This window comes from Simochromis diagramma, unplaced genomic scaffold (genome assembly GCF_900408965.1).
Source record: "Simochromis diagramma unplaced genomic scaffold, fSimDia1.1 OVJJ01000165.1, whole genome shotgun sequence".
NCBI lineage: Eukaryota > Metazoa > Chordata > Actinopteri > Cichliformes > Cichlidae > Simochromis > Simochromis diagramma.
In genome coordinates, this window is record NW_024387467.1 from 3028863 (window position 1) to 3038162 (window position 9300).

The following is a 9300-nucleotide window of genomic DNA, read 5'->3' on the forward strand; positions in this document are numbered from 1 at the left end:
CCGGGCCTCAGGGGCTTGGGTCCTGGTTGGTGTGTTGCCGGGGTTGTGGGCGGGTGGGTGCATGGGGGCCCAGCCCTGGAGCAGGGTGCCGCCGGTGCGTCGAGCCACCTAGGGGGCTCTTCAACTGGTGGGGGAGATTGTCACATCTTGCAGGAGCCTTCCTCTCCTCAGGAGCTCCCTCTGCAGGAGGGGGAGATACAGGAGAGGTGGAGGAAGATCTCAGCCTGGGTGTTTATTGTCTTATGTAGTCTGGAAGATGAGTGGATGGTGGGGTGGGTGCAGTTTTCTCTGTGGTGGGGTTGGGTGGACTGTCCCGGGCTCTGTGGGGCCGGGCGGCGCTGCTGCACTGGGCCCCAGTCTGGATGGGCCTGGGCCCCCTTTCCCTGGCGGGTCGCGGAGTATGGGGGTGCCTACTGGGGTCAGCGGGGGAGCTGGCCCCAGGGAGGGGTCACTTGCCCCTCCCTTCCTTCCCTCCCCATCTCCAGCTGCCTCCCTCTTCCCGCTCCACCACAACCACCCACACATGCAGGGCCTTGGAGTAGGGGTATGTCACCAGGGTGCAGAGGAGGCTACCCCCCCCTCTGTCCCCTTCTGGCTGCCTCTGCCTCAATTTTATCCCACAACTTAGACATTCACATTACTCACACTCTCATTACACATACATATAGGATCTTGGGGGTGGGCACGATACACGGAGTCCAAAGTACCATCAGGGTGTACACCCCACCCCTGGCATCGTTGCCCACCTCTCAATTTTAAATACACGTAGACATTGAGGGCTAGCAGGAGGGACCATGCGCTTACCTGCTGCTCTCTGGCAGGTAGCTCCAAGCCCTCCTGGGTTTTAAATGCACCTTAGAACACACATGCATCAACACTACAATGAGCGGGTGGAGGGAGGTTTGGAGTCTTCTCTCACCCCCATTCTCTGCGACCTGCTGGAGCAGGGGGGCTAGGACTAGGAGGAGGAGTTGGCCGTCCGACTGCGGTCTGGAGTGTGGAGCCTTCCTGCTGCTGCGGAGTCGGGGCGGTCTGCCTCCCCCCACCGCAGGGAAAAGGGAAACACCACCTGGGTCTGGGTGCAGTTCCCCCCTCCAGGGGCGGGGGCACCTAGACCCGGTTTGTAGAGTACGTTTGGGGAGCGTGATCGTGTGTACAACGTCTCTTTATGTCTGTCTCCACGTTGGTTGAGTGTGGAGTAAGTGCATATGAGAGCATGAGGGCGGGGATGGATGTTTGTGTCTGTGTGTGCCTGTATGTCTGTGTCTATATGTCAGGTTGGGTGTCAGGCGCCACCTCTCTGGGGACATCTCAGGCCCTCCAAGGTTTGGAGGCCTATCTCCCCCTACCACCACTTCCCCTGCCAGTGGCGGACTCCCTCAGACATCGGTGCGTTGGTGGTTCTTTGTGTCCGGGGATGGGCGTCCAGGTACACACCGGCTCACTCCTTGGCGGCCGCTTATCGGGGCCTGGAGCCTGGGGCTCGCTCGGGCCACTTCGGAGGTGGGGTGCCCCCGACCTCTCGGCCTGGGGCTCGGTCACTCAGGCGCAGCTGGCTGCCGGCGGAGCTCACGGGCGCGTCACTGCAACTCCCCCTGGCTTCTGCTCCGCGGCTGCTGAGTGAGCCCTCATCTGGGACTCTCCTCAGCTCTTTCCGGGACAGTGGCGCAGCTGCCCCTCTGTTGGTCTTCCTTGGTCTCTTGTGTTCTGGGGGCCTCTGGATGTCTGGAGTTTTGATCTCCTCCACACCTGCTTCACGCCCTGGAGGACGGGGCTGTGGCCCCCCCACACCCTCTAGCAGATTATTACATGAAGGAACCTTTTAAAAAACAAAAAACAAGCGCGTCCATGCTCACAGGTGTACACACGGGTGATCACACCCACAAACTACACCCTTTTTGGCTCCTACCTCAAAGCACACTGTGTTCTGTTGATCTTATGTGCTGCACAATAATGTTTAACATTTAGTATTTACTGTCATATTCCCATATATCATTGTGATGTTGTTTATTCTATTACTCTTGTTCTCTTCTGCTTGCTTTCTTTTTTCTTTCTCAGCAGGTGATCCAGGTGATTGATATATGCATTTTTTTTTCTCTGCCCGTTCTGTTGGTTTTTGTCTTTTGCCCTTCTCCCCCGTCCCTCTTCTCAGCTGTTTCTCTTTCCTTCTTTCTTTCTCCCCTTCTTTCCCCCAGTCAAGTCTGTCCCGTATTCAATAAGTGAAAATAAAATAAACAACAAAAGGTGAATCAAATGGACCATTACGGCAAGGCTGGGATGGTCAGTTTGGTAAAGTAAATCCGTTGGGCATCTTTCTTTGCCTTTAGACAACAATTCTGATGGCAAAAGAGCCAAACGGGACAGGCCAAAAAAACAAAAAAACAAAAAAAAAAACAAAGGCTTTTGTACAAAGTATTAAACAAACTGCAGCAAGTGTGTTCAAGACTTTTTCCCTGTCTTATTTCTCTTTATTACACATAATCTATGGAAACGTGTGGTTTGATTACTTTGCATGTGTGGATTTGATGGGTTGTTGCCAAATCTGGTGAGATTTTCATGTCAACAGCACCTTCTGAAATATATTTCTTTAGAAAATTGGTGACATTGGTGACATTCGTCCAATACCCAATCTATTTGAGCGATTAATCTGAGCGATCGTGGCTCAAGAGTTAGGAGTTCGCCTTGTAATCGGAAGGTTGCTGGTTCGAGCCCCGGCTTGGACAGTCTCGGTCGTTGTGTCCTTGGGCAAGACACTTCACCCGCTGCCTACTGGTGGTGGTCAGAGGGCCCGGTGGCGCCAGTGTCCGGCAGCCTCGCCTCTGTCAGTGTGCCCCAGGGTGGCTGTGGCTACAATGTAGCTTGCCATCACCAGTGTGTGAATGTGTGTGTGAATGGGTGGATGACTGGATATGTAAAGCGCTTTGGGGTCCTTAGGGACTAGTAAAGCGCTGTATAAATACAGGCCATTTTATTTAAACCCCATAACCACACTGGGTAGCAACCTCACCACTACATGGCCACAGAGATTTCCACAGTATGCACCTGTGTGGAACAGGAACATGACACAGAAATGTATTATTTAAATGGTCTGTTGGAAAATACATTCAAAGCATGGATGGAGAGATGTCCCCCTAATCACAAACTGGGAAGCTCAACTGCTTCAGTGAAGGACTGAAAACATCTGTGCACAAGCACTTTGTGCCAATGGACTTGGTGTAGCTGCCCACTTGGAATTACCACTCATAACGCAGAGAGCTTCGACTGAGGCGACTTTATTCTCTCGTCTTTAAACCACCAACAATATGGCACCGTGAAAACTATAAAGATGCACAAACAAATGCCATTATAACATTTAAGTAGAAAGTGCAGAAATGTTCACATTTTACTATATAGAAAATTATTTTGATGAACTCAAATTGTGACATTGACATAAATCAATAGCTTTTAAACAATTTATGTTACAGCATTTAATAAAATGAATTAACGACAAGCTTTCTGTCTCTTAAATACATAAACAATCATTTGCAATCATTAAACCAACCTCTTTCTGCTTCCAAGCGTGCTAATCATGCTGAACCAGCTAGCAACCTCCATGCGCATCTCTTAGCCAGTCTTTCCACACCACAAACAAATGACATGCATATACACAAAAAACGAATTCAACTACATTGTGTAAACTTTCCAAAGTTATAGCATGTGACAGTAAATAAAATACATAGTTCTGCATGAGTATTTTCAAAAAAAAAAAGGTTTTTACTCACTCTGAAACAACGTGTTTGTGTCGTTTCACTGAGAACAGAACAGGAAGTCTGATACAATAAAAGAGGAAGTGCTAAGGTACTCTTCAAAATACAAGCGCAAAGTAAAGTGGCTTATAGTGGCTATATCTCCTCCCTCACAGAGAGGATTATGACCTTGTTTTCTGATTGGCCGTCACCTAAGGATTTACATCCCTGATAAGCTGAAGGAGTGCAACTATCTGTTTAACGTCTCCCATTACAATGGCCTCACTGTGTTAACTTTCCACATGCATGTAAACTGGTGACAGCAGTGCTCTTACCATAGTAAAGGGAGAAAGTGATATTACGATATCATGATATTATGATTAAATATGTGGTTAATACATGAAAAAAGAAATCTGCCACCACACCTACATCCAGAGCAACATCACAGACACTCTGGACCCCCTGCAGTGTGCCTACCAGTCCAACAGGTCCACATCAGACACTATCGCTACTGCCCTTCACTACTCACTCTCCCACCTCGAAAACAAAGACTCCTGCATCAGGGTACTTTTAGTTGATTACAGCTCCGCTTTCAATACTGTGATCCCATACAAACTCACTCACAAGCTGTCTACACTCGACCTGCACCCCACCCTCTGTGACTGGCTACAGGACTTTTTGACTGGCAGGCCTCAGTCTGTCAGGATCGCCAACAAGACTTCAGCCAGCATTACCACAAACACTGGCATCCCACAGGGTTACGTCCTCAGCCCCATCCTCTACACGCTGGTCACCCATGACTGTGTCACCTCCAACAAAGACAACATCATTTTGAAGTTCACGGATGACACTGCAGTGATCGGTCGCATCACTGGAGAGGACGACGTGGCTTATAGGAGAGAGGAGGCTGGTCTGGTGTCATGGTGTGAGGACAACAACCTCCCCTCAACACTGACAAGACAAAGGAGATGATAGTGGACACGAGGAAGAAGAAGAAGAGGCCTCACCAGCCGCTGTTTCCCCGGGAGAGTGAAGTGCAGAGGGTGAGCAGCAGTACCTGGGCGTCCACATCAGTGAGGACCTCACCTGGACACTGAACACCACACAGCTGGTTAAGAAGGCTCAGCAGCTGCTGTATTTCCTGAGGAGGCTGAGGAAATTTGGTATGTTGGCCAATATCCTCAGCAGGTTCTACAGCTGCACTGTGGAGAGCACACTGACCAGCTGCATCACTGCATGGTACAGCAGCACTACTGCAAACTGCAAACGCCTGCAGAGAGTGATAACAACCGTGGAGAAGATCATCAGGATCCCGCTGCTCTCTCTGTAGAGCATCTACCATCACAGAGTGCTGAGTCATAGGGGGTCATATGATTGCTGGGTTTTTCTCTGTATCTAATATTGTAGGATCTACTGTACAATATAAAGCGCCTTGAGGTGACTGTTGTTGTGATTTGGCGCTATATAAATAAAACTGAACTGAACTGAACTGAGCAGAGTCCAGAGGAGAGCTGCCTGCATCCTCAAAGACCCCACACACCTTCAACACGGACTGGTCACACTTCTGCCCTCGAGACAAAGGTTCAGAAGTGTGAAGTCTAGAACATCCACACTCAACAACTCCATCTTTCCTAACCCTAACCCCTTGCTATCAGACTCCTGAACAGCTGACCGACCTCAAACTGCAATTTGCACATCAGGTCACTTTGCACACTAAGTTCATTTTGCACATTAAACTCCTTTGTACATCCATCTACATCGACATCTGCAGACCACCCGTGTCTTCAGTTACTTATTTGTACTTATTTGCACTTATTTATCTTTTTATTTTATTTTTTTTAATTATTTTTTATCCTTATTTTTATCTTTTTATTTATTCTTATCTTGTTCTTTTAACCCTTATCTAACTTGGCATTGTGCATGCTATTTCTTCTGTACATATGACAATAAACACTTTGAATCTTGAATCTTTGAATCTTGAATCTGTACACATCTGTATGTTTCAGCTTTGTCCTTCAGTCACAACCTGGTTCATTGTTATCTTAACATCCTGTGAGCTTCTATCGTGGTTAAAGCTCTTGAATCCTCTGGAGATCAAACACTGATGAGCTGAGTAAAGCTTGATGGCTATATTATACACGTTGTGACCAGTGATGGGAATAACGGCGTTACAAGTAACGGTGTTACTAACGGCGTAACTTTTTTCAGTAACGAGTAATCTAACTAATTACTATTCCTATCGTTACAATGCAGTTACAGTTACTAACAAGAAAATGCGGTCCATTACTATTTTTCAACAAACAGACAGTTGAAGCTGTGTTCAGCTTACCGCATCTTATATCTGTTGCACGGAAGTAGCTGACTACGTAAGTAATCTGGACGCTACAGCTTTAAGCAGCTGCGCGCGCTCCCACGGACGGTAATCATGATCACTTTTTGGCACAACACCTGGAGCTATTGGGCAAAACAATCGCATGAGTGCTGCTGTTTGACTGAGGAAGAATAAAGTAGTCATGGTAAGCCTATCACATGACCACTTAAAGACAAAGCAACAAGGTGATATATACCAGTTTATAAATTGTGTTGATAGGCCACGTAAAACCAGAGTCATAATAAACAATATATACGCAGCGTTTTTTCCTCAATAGTTTCCTCACGTTTACTGTCTAAGGACAGCGCTAGCGAGCACTCTCTGCTTATGAGCAAAAAAAAACAAAAAACAGGGAAAGCTTTAGGAGTGAGAGAGAGGGGGGGGAGAAAGAGAGAGAGAGAGAAAGAGAGAGGGAGTTTTGAGTTGTGAGAGATTTGTCACGTTTAGCGTGTTTGGAGTGTGTAGTTAATGTGTTGTCTTGTGTAGTTAGTGTGTAGTGTTGTGGATAGTTTTGTGTTGTGTGTCAGAACAATGAGGTGACTGCTGTCTCCAGGTAGAAACAGGAGTGATACACCTGCTGCTGTCAGACCTGCAGGTATCAGGCTGTGATGTTCTCCTTTATAGTGGACAGAAATTATTTTTTTGGAGTGGCAAAAAATAATTTGTGCAGCATCTTATTGAAGATCAGCTGACTGTTCTGTAAATAGTTTCAAATGGTTATTTAAAAAATCAAGGTAAAAGGTAAAAGGCTGAAAATAACTTTGTTGTTTGCAAAAGTTGTGTGTATGATTTTAAAATTGTCAATTTATATTTTCATTTAAAGTTAAGAAATATGATTCACTGAACATGTTTGTGGTTGTTATGGTAAAAAATATAACTTTTTCTATGTTGATTTTATGTTTTTTGTCTGATTTTAGATCAATTGTGTTAATACAGTAGTCAAAATGAAAACATGACTGTAAATTCAGACACGTGAGGTTGTGCTGAAAAGGATGATACCAAACAAGGCAAAGTAAATATTTTTTAAAGGTAAAATGTGGAGGGAAAATCAAAAGTAGTTAAAAATGGCCAATTATACCCTGGTAACTAGTAACTATAATTAATTACTTTTTCAAAGTAACTTGCCCAACACTGGCTGTGACACATGGCAGCTGTCAAAGCAGAACACATGAAGTCTGCAGGTGTGTTTAAATTCAGGGACACGGACCCCCTGTTGATCCTCTACGTAATCACACGAGCCAAGGTGTGAGAATGGGTGTGGGTCACAATCAGCCAAGGTTTTGGGTGAACCCATTGTGAGACCTAGCCCCACCCCATCATGTGATTTCCTGTGATCAAATGGCCCAGGATGTGACTGGGCATTAAGACGTCCATGTCCCTCTTCGGGGACACTCACACAGGGCTTAAAAACTGGGACTCTCCACCATTTGACCTTAGAACTGAAGAAGCTTCTCAGATGAGAGGTGAAACGTCTTCAAGCAACTTAAAGAAGTCCAGACGCTTTGCTTTCGAAGCTCCTTAGACAAAATCATTCATAGAACAGCTTCCAGCTTCTTTTGCTCGGCTACAGTTTGGATGGATTTGCATTTAAAGATGCAAAGAGACTAGAATGGTTAGGGTCAGGAGGTCAAAGGTCAGAGGTCCTGTGGGTCTGAGGTAGGGCTGGGCTATATCATAGCATTCACGGTAATACCGGTGTAATTTTGGGCAACGATAGGAAAATGAAATATCGCGATAGAATATGGGTAAAACGTGCATGCGCAGTGCCTATGTTTACATACGCACATGGCGGCGACGCAGAATGAGAAGGGGGAAAGCGGATCGTTGAGTGAAACCAGAATTGGTTTGTAAAAATGCTGCAGCTTCAGTGGTGTGGTACTGGTTTAGCTTTCGTCTGTCAGATACACAACAAAGCACTATTTTGGGTAGAGCATGCTAGCGGGCCGTCGTTATTACCGTGTTGTTTGGAAAATACGGCACACTTAAAATCAATCCTTTGATTTCTCTGAAAGTCGACAGAGCCCCTTATAATCCTATGTGCCTTATGTATGAATTCTGGTTGTGTTTACTGACCTAGAAACGATTTTATGTACACGGCGCTCGAAAATCTGTCAAATGTTTTAGTACGACTTTGCTAAGCTACTAACCCGCACTGCTTGATGGATTGTCGGAGCATTACGGCTATCGTAGGCAGGCACCTCGCGGAGTGATACGTACTGTGCTTCAACATAATATTACAGTATTGTGTGTTTATAACCTCTTTTTAAGTTTAGTGGATATTATACATGGTTATGCTGAGGATATGTCGGCCAATTTCCACTGGAAATGCCTTTTGGTTAAACTGTCTGCAAGGAATTTGCACTGTTTATAACTTTAATGCACATAAAAAACAGCTGCTTGTTTAAGTGAAAATACATTGATGGGTTTTTTTGCACTAATAAAGTTGTGGAGTTGTAAAGTATTTTGTCTAGTGTCAATTGTATCGTCAGTTATATCGTTATCGCAAATTTTCAAATGTATATCATGATAAATATTTTTGGTCATATCGCCCTGCTCTAGTCTGAGGGCAGCCTCACGCTGGAGAAGGATGAAGGAGTCTGACCTGAGCCAGTGTTTGACATGAACACATCAGCACTGCTGTCAGTGAGCCTAACGACAGCCGTTAGCATCATTTCAGTGTTTCAGTCAATAAAACACTTCCCGTCACTGTGGTGGTTACAGTGACATCATGCAGTTTGTCTTTTGACCTCCAGAGGGCGACAAATCAGCACAGACAGAGCTCCATTCAAACTTTGCTGCCATCAGTAATAAGTCTTCAAATATAATCATCAGTGTTTCAGCAGTTATAATATCAGGGACAATCTAGACATGTGTGACAGTACTGAACATGTCACATGACACACCTTAAGCATCATGTGATCCACTCTCAGTCTGCGCTTTCATTCATGACTTCAACAGGTTGAAATTAGCTTTGAACAAACATCAGTTCAGTGTTGAAATATAAAAATGCTTCAGGAAGAAGAACAACAAAGAGATGACACATGTTTGTGTTTCAAAAAGGAAATCAAGCAGAAATAAACCACAGCCTGCCAGAGAGTTTGGAGTTTACGAGGTTGAACGCAGCACACAGTGTTTCAATGGTCCTGATTGTCCTCAAACACCTCTTTGGGTGTTTCCTTCCTGCTCAAAGTTTACTTTCACTTT